A 12232-nucleotide genomic window follows, 5' to 3' on the forward strand; every position below is an offset into this window, starting at 1 on the left:
AAAACTTGGAAGAGAAATCTTACCTTTTATGATCTAGTCAAGAAAAAAGACAAATGTTGAGTACTATCATTTAGTGGGTTATGTTTCCATAGACATACACCAAATTAATAGTGTACTCTAAAATTATCTTTAAAAACTTAAAGATTTTAGTATAAAATAATTTACATTTTTTATAATAAGAGGTTAAAATCCCAATAAAAAATTACACTAAAATCAAATTGAGAGTAAAAACTCCCAATAATGTGTTATGAACACACTTAAAAATCTAATAAATAGTTTGATAATAAAAAATTAAGTCCTTATTTAAATTGCATTATGGTTGCGTTTGTTCTAGTTTTTTTTTTTTTTTTCTAAAATTTATTTTTTTAGTTAAAAAATAATTTTTAACTATTTTAACAGTGTTTGTTTCAGTTTTTTTAAAGATGATTTATGTTCAAATTTTTTTTTTCATACACATGACAAGTTGATCTAACTAACTTTAAAAATACCGATTTGTGATAGATGAGAGATAAAGTGATAATCAAAAACTATAGCGAAGTTACTAAGTTACCCTTAAAGTTTTTGAAAATTCCTAAAATTCCATTCTAGGGTTCAGCTTCAATTTGTTCAGAATCTCAAATTCAACGTGGTGAATAGTGAATCTTTTTCCCCTCTGCTTCAATGGTGCTAGCATGAACCGTGTTATCTTCTTCTTTGCACTAGATAAAAATCATTATTTATCTTCTCCTTCTTTAATGTAATTTGGGATTTTTGATTTTTTTTTTATTTCTCATTTTTCATTAGAGGTAATGATTCATTTGTTAAATTTGTGATATGGAGTTTTGAATTGATTTTGAAATTGAATTCGGGAACTTAAAGCTATATTTAATTGACGTTATAGCTCTTTGTCATTTTAATAATTTAGTTGCTTTATGTACAGTTAATCGTAAGAATTATCAATTTACCACTTGATTAACATGCATTTTTTCTGAAATTCATGGCTTAAAGACCTTTAAATACCATGATAACTCACTTTCCTCTCAATGGTATTAACCTTGACAAATCATAGATGAAATGTCGTTTTATGAATGTAGTTGGTTATTCCAACAAAATATGTGCAAGTTATATGTAGAAGTAGAGGATCATTTTAGTCTTTGAAGACGATATATAAACAAATTGCTTTTTAGAATAGTTTAGTCTTATAATCTCTTTTGATGAATAACTTTGACTATTTCTTGACAAAATTAAATAACTTTTTTTTCTTCTACCATGTTGACATTTTTCATTTTCTTTTAACGGGTGATTTGATAATAATGTATACATATATTTCATTACATGCATTATCATGATAACATAATTCAACACATGAACCAAATATTCCCCGTGGTGTTAAAGACTATGAAATAGAAGCTAGTTCTTTTGACTTAAGGATAAAATATAATTAAGTAAAATAAACCAGGACACTAAAAAACTACATAAAATATGTTATAAATTATGCAAAATAAAATGGTAATTACATGCATGACCATAAAAAAAAAAAAAACTTTTAGAGTATTAGGAGGGAGAACAACTACCTCTTTAATAATCTGAGATTATATGATCATGACAAGATTGACATGGTTCATAATACAAATCACATAATTTTATTTGTGATAAAAAATCATCTCCCTAGTGATTTTGCTGCATCATCAAGCTTGAGAACTGAAAAAATATGTTAGTGCAATTCCAAGTGAAGATTCAAGTAAACATTATTTTGCTGCATCATTATTTTGTGCTAGATTAATATTAATGTAATTAAATCTTTCATCAATTGTATATAGAGTTGGATCTGTTGTAATTGATGTAATCACTTCCATAGGTTGAATCTACTTGGTGTTCTTTGATTTATACTCTACTAAATTATTGGTGGATTTAAAACCTTACTAAATTCATAGGTGTATACCAAAATGGATAGGTGTTCTTTTCCTTAATAACTAGTTTGTATGACATATGTCATTTTCTTTGGATTGAACCGGTTGAAGTTGGTATTTATGTTTGTTAGAATTTGTTTGAAGTTCTACATTGCTTAGGTTTTCGGACTGTTGGGTGTATAAATATGTGAGGACAACCTCACCTCTTGAGCTAGCTTTTGAGGTAGAGATCCAAACATATTTAACATGGTATCAGAGCCGGGTTAAGGACACTAATGTGGGCAGTTGACTCATGCCCAAGCTAGGCGTGATGGTGGGTGTTGAAGTTATTGTTATTTGTGTTTGTTAGAGTTTGTTTGAAGTCCCACATTACTTAGGTTCCCAGATTGTTGGACAGATAAATATGTGAGGGCTACCTCACCTGTTGAGCTAGGTTTTGGAGTTGAGATCCAAACATATTTAACAGAAACAAAGTCATAATTATATTGTGCACACTTTATTTGGACTCTCTTTTCTAATATCCCACATATACATCTTACCTATTTGTGATTGTTTAGGTGTTTACCAAGTTAACTATCAAAGATTATATAGAGGCAATAGATGGCACATATTAAAATACACGTTCTAGAAGATAAAAATTGTTTTTCAATAAGAAAGGACATACAAGTACTAATATGATAGCAAGGATCTGTTCATGATGCAAAGATTCTTATGGACATTCTTCGTAAACCCAATTTGAGATTTTCTAATTATTCAAAAGGTCCGTTTTTGATACTTTAATTTTTTTTTATGGGTAATGTTAACTAGTGCTCCAATGACACAAATTAAGAACTAATTGAAGAAAAAATATCTTGAAAATTATGCACTAATATTAATGAAAGTATAAAATTAATTTTTTTATTGCTTTTTTCAAAACAAAATTTCTTTAAGTGGGTTTCTTAACTTGTGTCCTTGGGGCACAAGTTAACATTACCCTTTTTTTATTTGTATAATAAATATTTTATATTCTTGTCTGATATATATTTTTATTCAAAGGAAAATACTACCTTGTAGATTCAAGATATCCGTCACTTAAAAGTTTCTTAGTAGCATACAAGATTGTAAGGTATGCACATTTTAGACTTGCTCCAGGTTTCAGATCAAGAAATGAAATCTTTAAGTATTGTCATTCTAGTTTGAGACGTGTGTTTGAAAGAAATTTTGGTGTGGTGAAAGAAAGATGGAAAGTATTACAAGAAATGACTCATTTCAAGCTTCAAACTCAAATGCTTATTATTTGGGGTTGTTTTGCACTTCAAAACTTTTTAAGAAGAAGAGACTCAAGTGACTTGGATATTGTTGAAAGTTTAGAGAACATGAGTGGTTTACGAGAGAGTTTGAGCAAGATTTCTATGAAGAAGATGAAAATGGTGTACATTCTCATAGTGAATGGCAAGCTTCAACCCAAGCTTATTGACCGGTAAAATAGCAAGTGTACTATTTTTACCGATGTAGTAATAAAGGAGTTAATTTTCCAAGTATCGAACTCGCGGACTGCGTAGGAATTATATGTTTCACAATAGTGCAATTGAATAAAAAGTCATTGGGGTGTTTGAATTTGATTTTTAATTTAAATAACAGCTTATGTAAAACGAAAGGATGAAATAGTTTGACTAATGAAAATATGCGAAGACCAGTTAGGATAGATGTGTGAATCGCTCTGTAACAAAATAATTACTAGTTAACAGATTAACTTAAGAAATTCTCAACTACCAATGTCGAACATTGATTTTTCCTAATTCCTTAGTGAAAAACTTCTTGAGATTAAAACCATCTTTTCATTCCTGATCACGATAATTTTATACCAAGATTCTATAAGACATAGTCGGGATATTATGATCTCTATTCATCAAACCCTTATTCCTAAGTGATTATCAGTGATAACGTTATGATTAAAAAGCATTGAGACGGTTTGTCAGACCAAATCCCAATCGTGAATCAACAAAATACTTTCCAATATAATGAAGCAATAAGAACTTTTAATCATAAACTGAATTTCATAAAGATAATCTGAAAAACAAACGGTAAAGGTAATTCGTTACATCACATGATCCAGGGACATCACCCTAACAAGTAATAGTTTAGCTACTCATGGCAAATGTCAAGATAACATAAATTAAGGATGAAGACATTACAATAAGAGAAGTGTGAATGGATCTTCAATTGCGGATGCTCTTGAAGATTTCTTCGCCGCAAACCCTATCGCTTCCAATCCTTGTTCTATCGTTCTTCGGTAATCAAAAAGTGATTTTCTCCTCTCTAAACAGTGACTAAATATCTCTCAGCAATTATTTTGCTTCGAAAAGTCCATCATGCCCTTCCTTAAGTGACTGATTCAAGGATTTGAAAATAAAGATTTTTCTGCGCGCAAGTCTGACACGGCCGTGTCATAGGACACGGGTGGCCGTGTCAGATCTCTGACTTCTTGGCTTTCACAACTTTAAAGCATTTCTCTTAAGCAAGTGTGACACGACCGTGTCACATGACACGGGTGGCTGTGTCACAGCTCTGTCTCACCAAATCTCACTTCTTCTTGTCTCGCATCGTGCCCTGTATCTGCATAACTTGAAACACTACCAACACAAGATCAAAAGCAAAGGGAAAACAACAAAAACTAGAAAAGATAACACACAAAATTCAAATACGAAAATAAACAGAACTAACAAGAACTAGACTCAAACAAATTAAAATACCACCGAATGAAGTGCTTTTCCATTGATTCGAACACAGGAACAAGGTGAAATTGGTGGCCGATCACAACCCCAAACTTAGCTCATTACTTGTCCTCAAGTGATGGACGAGAAAACAAGAGGACACCCATGCACTTTTCTTTTGCTCCACAACACAACTGATGCTTCCACACTTGATATTTACTTCCGTGTCAAAGTGTTTGATTCCCCTCTCCGAAGTTTTTTCGTTGCACTTCAATGTTGACTCATTCTTTTACCTTCAAGCTCAATCACACTCCTCGCAAATTCTCTCTAGGTTAAGTGTTTCACTCATTCATCAAGGCATGCATATCTACTCATAAATTTTTGTACACATTCTAACACAATTCCACATAATCAATAACACACACTTTTTGAGGACTTACGGGTTGTAACGGGGCTTAGGTTAGGTGGGATAAACAAAGAAATTGGCTACGAGGGTTTATGGTTTGGTATCAACTAATCCGTCCGAGGTCTTTTTGCACATTACATTGTATTTGGAGTGTTTAGCGATTTTTTTCTGCTTTCCGGAGTTTTAGAACTCTTTAAGTGATGGCAAGTGTGTAAAACAAAGTCAATTTCTTTTTCCTTTTTGCAATTTCTTTCTTTTCCTTTTTTTTTTTATATTCTCTTTTTTTTTCTTTTTACACTTGCCTTCTTCTTTTGCTACCGGACTCGGTTACCCCAAACTCATCTTTTCGCATGCTTAGCACAAAAATTTTGTACGAACTCATAATTAATACCAAAAATAAGGGAAACATGAGGGGTTATAAATTTTTATATTTATATTTTTTTATTTTCAGAAAGAAACAACATGGGCGATGGGTCAAGATTGGTTAACGAAGGATTACAGACATAAAGGTTGGGTGAGAAAGGCTCAGGGTTAAACAAACAAAAGTGCTTCAGTGTGTGTGATCAAATTGTGTACTAAATGAAGAACAAATGAAAAATTAGAGTGATAATGCCATACCCGATGCTCTCTCATGATGAAATAAAGTGTTTGGCTTTTTATATCCTCACATGTTGAGTATTGCTCACAGGTTCAACAATGGTCTCCATTTTGTACAACTTCATGTCCGGTTCGGGTTACTCTAAACTCATTCACTTGGCACCATCAAGATGCGTCCAGCATTTTTCTTCAGTTGTGCAAACTTTCACAGGTGCCCCGGAAGCCAATTTAAGATGCGTCTTTCCCCTTTTTCACCTTCATTCCCATGATACTTTCCTCTGGAATCTCATTCATCCTGGTGCACAGAAGACTCAAAACACACATAAAATAAGGAAATAACAAAAACGGAAATAACATAAAATAACTAAAAATGAAAGAACCTCCCCCACACTTGGACTTAGCATTGTCCTTAATGTATAAGCAAGCATAAGGGAGACTTACAGTGCTCATAGAGGCGGAGGTGGAGGGTATGGAAATTGCAACATCATGTGTTGCATCATTTCCTGAATGTTATAAATAGCAGTCCCTTGTCGGGTCTGCTCCTCTCCTTGGCGAGTCTGCTCGATCCCTTGCCTCAATAACTCCTCTTCTTGGCGAGCTTGCTCCGCCCTCAAATACTCAATCTCAGTATGCATCCACCCTCACTGGTCCTGCGGCATATGAGATGTTCCCTCATCAAATGTGTTGGGATGTGGACCTGTTTGTTCGTCTTCCTCATTCTGCTCCTGGTCATCTTCACCATCTGCATCCGAAAACTCAAGATCCATGTCACCTTCCCCATTCGGGGTGGTGCTTGTATATAACTAGTTAGCTCTATCATAAATGGACACACGATTAGGATTAGGCAATTCCAAAATGTGAGCCCCATGAATCATCAAAGAATAAGTTTGGGGCTGCACAAAGATCATTCCCTGCTTGATCAAAGCAGCCATATCAATCTTTAAAATACGAGGGACTACTTCTTGAAGATTCTGCATTTCTGCACTATACCCTAAACCATCAGCCAATGCAGTTACAATACCCCCAATAGAAATATCCCCTGATTTTGCCCGGCTAACCTTTTTCAAATGATCCGCTATGAAAGCGGCCGCATTAAGCGATTTTTGCTCAGCCATGCAGTACCAAAAATATAATTCCCGAATGGAAACCACGCCAGGGCTGTCTCCTCTACCAAAGAGGGTATATGCCAAAGCCTTCTGGGCATAGCGGAAACAGGGGTTTTGGATACTCGTCGCTTTTGCCCCTTTAGAACAATAAGACTCTTTTCCTGTGATAGCTATCCAAAATGCTTCTGGGTTAAATGAGTTCGGTGCCCTACCCGCACCTGAACTCGGTATCCTCAAAGCCTCACCAAATTCTTCCACACTTAAAACATGGTCCATATCGAACATACAGAATTTTAATGTCCCGTAATGCTCTGGTTCCACCCTGTTTGTTCTCAGCTTCATCTCAAACTCATAAGTGCTTAAAAATTAATAAGTTGATCGCTCATAAGTGGGAGCCTCAAACTGAATAAATCTAAGCAAACCTAGTGAGTGAAACATACGGTGAATCTCTGTTTGAATTCCTAAACATTCAGTAGTAACATCACAAACATACCTTGGCGGGACAATCTTTCTCCGAAGGTGGGCATTGTACCTCTCTTTGTGAGCATCCAACCGGAAAGTAACACAAGTTGAAATGTATGAAAATGATGGGTTTTACTATGTGGTCAAATTAGAGAGTTCAAGCAAAATTAGCTTGTCAATATGAGAAATTAACTAAGTTTTTCATATAATAAATAATATTAAAAAATTTGAGAGTTTTTTAAGAAATAAGTTCGACATAACCAACTATCATTTTGTTAGGTTTTGACGAGTTATGTTTTATATTCCTCATTTTTTTATTTTCTTTTTTATTGAATAAATTATCTTTAATAAAAATAATATTAAAATTAACGTATAGGTAAATTTATAGGTATAAAATAAAATAAATGCATAATAACTTAAAATTTCAACTCAATTATATATAAATATTAAAATAAACCAATATCAAAACTAAGGAGGAAAAAAACTATTTGAAATTTTCGAGTTCTTTAGTTTCCTCAAAGGCACACACCTTTACAATTGTATATTTACTATTGTTCACTTTAAATAAATTTAACAAAAACTTTAAATAAATCTAACTACTAAAGTGTGTGGTACCTTTGAATTTAATTGGATATCGATATTTTTGTCTAATTAAATATTATTATTCAATAATACATATTTTTTATAATTATTTTATTTAAAAATAATTTTAAATTTTAAATCAATTTGCATTAGAGATATTAAACCGATATCCAAATAATTATTATGAGTATCTAAGAATATACATAATATTGTGTGATACACACTAATTAGATGTCATCAATGATGAAACCTCCAAAAATAAGATAATTGGAATATTCTTTGTTTCCCTATCATCTTTTTTTTAGAGTACAAGTTAGAAAAGACAAGGTACATGAAATTCAAAAAAAAAAAAAAAACTATGAAATTATAAAGTGCGCATACAATAAATAAATTAAAATTTATGATATATTTATTCATAAAATATATTACACAATTATTTTTTTAACATGATATCTATATTTTTTTTAATATGACATTTCTGAACTCTCATGGAAGTACTTATAAAATCAATAAGGAAGAACAAAACTATAACATATATTACGAATGCAGCGAAAATATATGAAGTCAACCACAAAATTGGGACAATCAAGAATTGTTTCGCATTTTATACCTTCCCCTGTGATAAAAAAAATATAAAAAAATAATGATACGAAAATATAATAATAAATTATGCAAAAACTTGAAAGTAAAGAAGAAAAATTTATAAAATTGAAAAATATTGTCCTACCAACAACATGTGTCACCACAAGGAATAAAGAATAGTATAGAATCATAAATTTAAAAAACTTAAGATTTTCAGCCATATTTTTTCTACTTTACATGCAAAAACTAGAATGGGGTTTGATATCTTTATAGCGTTAAAAGTTTATATTCTCCTATAAATAATTAAAAAACAATTTTAGCACTAATAAGAAAGTCACATAATAATAAATAGAATAGTTTCATTTTAACTTTTCATTACTCCTAACTTAGCCTTTTATTATTTTGTACTTTTCATTAATTTTAATTTTTCTTATAGTTTAGTAAAAGGAAAAAACTTTTAAAATATGGTAAATAAGTTATTTGCTAAAATGTAACTTTGGAGTAATAAAGTGTTTATGCACAAGGATGGATAATGTATTATAAAATAACTATTTTGTTAAAAAAATATTGAATAAAAAAGAATCATATTTAATTTTAGAGTTAATACCATTTTGCTCCCAGTCAAATTGGCAATTTTTAATAATCTGTAATATTTTTTTTAATTTCCTCCATGCCATATGAAGATTTTTTCCTTTTTTTTTTCCTCAATAAACCTAATCATCAAAATTAAAGACATGACAATGGGGAAACAGCAATTTGATAGGGAAGAAATATGTATTAATCTTTCAAAATTATATGACATTTAATAATTTATTGATGGTAAATTTTTTGAGGGATCAAAATAGGAGAATCTTTATAAGGTAGAATGGGAATCCAAACTTTTTTAATGGAAAGTTTTCAAAAATCACCAATTTAAGAAGGACAAAATAGATATTAACTCTTAATTTTTTTATGAAAAATTGTTATTCTTCATTACTATTCACATAAGTTATATAATTAAACTTATTTAACTAAAATGTTGGATGGACATGCCTAAGTGCATTGGACTAGTATATGGACATGCCCTAAGGCACTTGGGGTCGTAGTTGAACAAGCTTCAACATTTTGTTGGATTTGAAAGACCACTAGTCAGAGACCCGTGCTTCCGCACGGGTGATTTTTTTTCTGGTGTAGTATTTTTGTAATAATATGAATAATATAAATAAAAGGAATTATAAGCAATATGCATAATTAAAAGGAAATGTTTTATTTGAATAGAGTTAGAGTTTTATTGATTGCTCTATTATACTCCCAATTCTTTGAAAACCTAATATCCATAGGAATCGTTTTGAAATTTGAAAATAAATACTTTAGTTTTCAAATAAAAGTCATTATTGTTTAAAATAAAATAGGCATTGTATTGAAATTGGCCCTTAAGATTAAACATTATTATCTTATTCATGTGCTAATTTTGTGTGTAATAAAGAACCATATAAAAAAGGACATGTGAGTTGGAGAAAAAATAAAATTTTAACAAATGCAAATGTAAAATTTTAAATATAAATGAAAAATATGAAATAATTTACTTAATTGTAAATTTAACAATAATTATATAGAAAACAATGATCCACAAAAAAATGTTTAAGATAGGTTAAGAACACAATAGCAAAATTGGGTCAGGTGATTTAATAATTGACGGTCCAACAACAATTAAAAGAAAATGATATAGATCACTATGGTTTAATTATAAATGAAAAATGATCATATAAATTCAATTATATTAAATAATCATATAAAAAAATACTATAAGATGGAGATAATAAAAATGAAATATTAACATTTAAAAATAAAAATTATCTCTCAATTAATAGTAATTATTGATTAAAATAAAATAGCTACTAAAATAAAAAAATAATTTGATGCGATATAAAATATATTTAAAAACAAATGTAAAATAAACAATAATCATGGAAATTTAATAATGATAAAAAATTGTGAGATGGAGAAAAAAATAAAAATAAAGATATTATCTCTCAAATAAAGACAATGATTGATTAAAATAAAATAGACATTATGTTGATAGTGACCCGTAAGATAATAAATAAATAAATAGAGAAAAAATTAAAATGAAAGTAAGAAAGTGTGAAAAAATGTGAGAGAAATTTGAAATTTTAATTAAGATAGAGAAAATGTGTAATGATCGATTAAAAAAAATTAAATATTGAGTTGATAGTGGCCCGTGAAATAATTAAATATTTTTGAGAATAATAATTAAATGAGTGAGATAATAAATAAATAAATAGAGAAAAAAATTAAAATAAAAGTAAGAAAGTGTGAAAAAATGTGAGAGAAATTTGAAATTTTAATTAAGATAGAGAAAATGTGTAATGATCGATTAAAAAAAATTAAATATTGAGTTGATAGTGGCCCGTGAAATAATTAAATATTTTTGGGAATAATAATTAAATGATCGATTATTAATATTTTTTGCGATAATAGATAAATGTTGAAAAATTAAAATGAAAGTATGGAAAAATGAAATGCGAAAGAAATTTGAAATTTTTAGTAAGATTAAAATTTAAAAATAGATTATTAATATTTTTTTGTGATAATAAATAAATTAAGAAAAATTAAAATGAAAGTAAGAAAGTGTGGGAAAATGAAATGTAAAAGAAATTTAAATATGACTTCCATCATCCATGGCTTACATGTGATGTCATCATTCATGCAATAAAGTTGTAGGGAAAATGTTATTTAATTCGGACCAATGAAAAGCTAACACTTGGGGCATCCATTCAATAAAGTTGAAAGAGTGAATACTTAATTTGTTAGTTACAAAAATGACCTTTTATTAGTGCAAATAAATTTTGGTGAAAGGGTAATTTAGGCAATTTGGTCAATCTGTTATTAATGAATAGATAGTAGATGACATCTTAAAACACTTGTTTTAACAGATATTTATCACAAAGAAGGTTTTAGGTATTCCATCCCTATAAATATTTTTATGATCTAATCAATCAATCAAGGAATCGTCTAATGTTCTAGTTGATTATTTTCACTTTGTAAAGTCTACAATTAATTGGGATAGTATCTTAATGATGGGTAACGGCTAAATATTAAAACCTTTAATTTTTTGCTTCAACAGTCGATTTTTCACGTGCGAAAATTGATGGGCATAATCAATTATTGTTAGACGCTGGCCTTAGGATCTAGAGGGGGGGGGGGTGAATAGATCGTTCACAGTTTTGCGGAGTTAAACGACTTTTCAGCGGAAGTGATTCTGAATCGACTCGCGTCTATTCCGAACCACTATCGAAACGATTGTATATGTGTTTAAAACCAGTCGAAGACTTGAGATAAGTGATAAGAGTATATGTTGCAGAATCAAAGCGTTGCTCTTATTGAAAATCAGATTAACTTCTTGTATGATGGACAATATTTGCAATGCAGTAAGAGTGATAGAAACAAATATACAAACACTTGGTGATAATGATCAAATTGATTGTGATTCAATATGTGATGGATTGTGATGTTTATATAGGTTCTTAATTCACAATCTTAACACTCGAATCGTTGATCAATTTGCTATTATAACCAAATATGAACAGAATGTAAATGAAAAAGTAAAAGCGACAAGAACACGATATTTGTTTAGGCAGTTCGTCGATCGTCCTCGCTACGACTACGTCTGCCCCCAATTCCAAATTGAAATTGGGTAATCTTTCATTAATGTTGAAAGTAGTATATACAAAGAAGATAACAAAGCGATAAACGATAAACCAATTATGTCGATCCTTTGAATCTTCTTCCCCCTTAATCTTGAGCAAGATCAAGGTTATCCAAGAGCTTCACTTTGATTCCCTTCTGCAGTGTCTTGATTCCTTGAACTCCCCGTTCCTCAATCGTTACACTCAGCCGAATCCTCAATGAACGTCT

Source organism: Vicia villosa, linkage group LG1 (genome assembly GCF_029867415.1).
Source record: "Vicia villosa cultivar HV-30 ecotype Madison, WI linkage group LG1, Vvil1.0, whole genome shotgun sequence".
Lineage (NCBI taxonomy): Eukaryota > Viridiplantae > Streptophyta > Magnoliopsida > Fabales > Fabaceae > Vicia > Vicia villosa.